General features: G+C 49.1%; 1 pseudogene; it reads left to right on the top strand.

Moving 5' to 3' along the window:
- The first annotated feature begins 635 nt into the window (after nt 1–635).
- On the top strand, nt 636–2,022 carry LOC137208551 (phosphatidylethanolamine-binding protein 1 pseudogene; annotated as a pseudogene).
- The last annotated feature ends 749 nt before the right edge of the window (nt 2,023–2,771 follow it).

Here is a 2,771-nt window from a genome sequence, read left to right on the forward strand (position 1 = left end):
AGAATCACTGGCCAATGGACTTCCCTGGTGGCGCAGTGGTTAAGAATCCACCTGTCAATGCAGGGGACACAGGTTTGAGCCCTGGTCTGGGAAGATCCTGCATGCCGCGGAGCAACTAAGCCCGTGCGCCACAACAGCTGAGCCTGTGCTCTAGAGCCCACGAGCCACAACTACTGAGCCCAGGTGCCACAACTACTGAAGCCCGCGCACACCTAGAGCCCATGCTCCGCAATAAAGAGAAGCCACTGCAATGAGAGTTCTGCGTACTGCCACAAAGAGTAGCCCCCACTAGCCGCAACTAGAGAAAGCCCACACGCAGCAACGAAGACCCAACGCAAGATCAGCTCGGTGCTTTGTGACCACCTAGAGGGGTGGGATGGGGGGGGAGACGCAAGAGGGAGGAGATATGGAGATATATGTATACGTATAGCTGATTCACTTTGTTATACAGTGGAAACTAGCACACCATTGTAAAGCAATTATACTCCAATAAAGATGTTAAAAAAAAAAGATAATCTGAAATATCAAGACTAAAAAAGAAAAAGTTTGTACCAGCATTCACTTGTACTAAATACCATTGTGCTTAATATTGAATAAATATTTTCTGTTATGAATTTTAAAAATAAGACCCAGAGTTGCCTCTGTAAAGCTTGCAGACCGCTGGGAGTCTGGGCTGCTACCCTGCATGAGTCCTCCTGCAGCTTTCCCTGCTGTCCGATCCTCTCGGCTTCGCGATGCCGGTGGACCTCAGCAAGTGGTCCGGGCCTTTGAGCCTGCAGGAAGTGGACGAGAGGCCGCAGCACCCGCGGCAGGTCAAATACGGCGGGGCGGAGGTTGACGAACTGGGCAAAGTGCTGACACCCACCCAGGTTAAGAACTGGTCCACCAGCATTGCATGGGATGGCCTTGATCCAGGTAAACTGTATACCTTGGTCTTGACAGACCCGGATGCTCCCAGCAGGAAGGACCCCAAATACAGGGAATGGCATCATTTCCTGGTGGTCAACATGAAGGGCAACGACATCAGCAGTGGCACGGTCCTCTCCGATTATGTGGGCTCTGGGCCTCCCAAGGGCACAGGCCTTCACCGCTACACCTGGCTGGTTTACGAGCAGGACAGGCCACTGAAGTGTGATGAGCCCATTCTCAGCAACAGATCTGGAGACCACCGTGGCAAATTCAAGGTGGCAAATTTCCGCAAAAAGTACGAGCTCGGGGCTCCGGTGGCTGGCACGTGTTACCAGGCCGAATGGGATGACTATGTGCCCAAACTGTACGAGCAGCTTTCTGGGAAGTAGAGGAAAGCCAGGAGATGGACACGGTCCCAGAGTTCCCAAGCAGTGTTTCAGTTTAGTGATGCATGCAGATTTCTCCTCTTCCCCCTGCCTGACCCCTGAGCGGTCAGATTTAGGTTTAGGGTGACTTTTCCTTCTGCCTGTCCTCTGTAATTCTAGGGGGTTTACGTTTTGATCAAATTTGAACTCCGTTTTGGTGGGGGATATTTTGGTACTAGGATGGGGTCATCAAAATGTTAATATAAGAATAACAACCCAGACGTTAAAGAAGAAAAAAATTCTGGTAAAAAGACCAGGTCTGCAGTATTAGAGCAGGGCATCAAAGAATCTTTAAGGGAGGTAGAAAAAAAGAAAGGGTTGATTGCCTCTGCCTTTGTGAGCCCGAGCCCAGGATTGTCTGTGACGGCATCTTCTGGCATGTGTTTTCACAGCCCTGTCTCTCACGAAGACAACAAGGGGCCGGCACGTCCACTAGCCCACCATGTGATACATCTCAGGCTGGTTAGTGGGTGTCAGTGTCTTGCTCTGGCTCCTTTAAAGAGCAATACTGAAAAAAGCAATAGGGAGAGAGTTGCTGTTAAAGCTTGGCCATCTAGATGAGCTGCAGGGCTGAGTGAGAGGTCATCAGAAATCTGGAAGTCTGTGCCTGTTAAATTGATCACTCTTCAGTGTAAGAAAAGCCGGTCTGGAGTTGCTGAATGTTGTGTTAATTCTGCTATTTGCTTGTAGTTGAATAAAAACATGGCATAGTTAAAAAAAAAAAAAAGACCCAATGCAGCCAAAAATAAATAAATAAATTTATTAAAAAAAAAAAAGAATCACTTGCCATCCCTGGCCTCCTTGCCCATTGGCCCTTGGGGAGCACAAACTCTGCTGTGAAGAACCAGAGGCAGGAGGGGCTGCTCCCCAGAAGGTGCTAGTATTCAGGGGCACTGGAGGACAGATGCGTGGAATTTAGTGACAGACTCCCTCCCACCTACACAGCCATGATGGTTTTGAACTAGAAGGCACAGTGGGAAGGAGCTGTTTTAACCATATTACCTCGGATGAGGCATGGCTCCGTCAGATGCAGATCAAGAGAAAAAAACGGAAAGAGTTTTACAGTGTTTTGTACTCACAGCTCTCAGGGGAGGACACAGTATGCCACCCATGACCACTCAAGGGAAGTACCAGGTCAGTCTCACAGCAGAGCAAGGGGGAACTATGGGCAAGCATCTTTACTGTGGTTTTGCTGGAAGGAAAGAGAGCAAACAGATGTAGGACTGGCTAATTTGAATAATTTCAGAAGGTTCTGGGGCACAGGGGCTGTCCCTGGTTGTCTGATATTTAGTCCTGGGGCAATTAGGGTGAGCATACGATGGCCCCAGAATGTGAGAGCCCAATAAGGGTGGTGTTCGGTGGTATGGACTTAATGGGCTGTTCAAGAAGAGGAACTGACAAGCTTCTAGCTAGGGCCTCAAAACTGGATCAAGATAG

The sequence above is a fragment of the Pseudorca crassidens genome, chromosome 16 (genome assembly GCF_039906515.1).
Source record: "Pseudorca crassidens isolate mPseCra1 chromosome 16, mPseCra1.hap1, whole genome shotgun sequence".
Lineage (NCBI taxonomy): Eukaryota > Metazoa > Chordata > Mammalia > Artiodactyla > Delphinidae > Pseudorca > Pseudorca crassidens.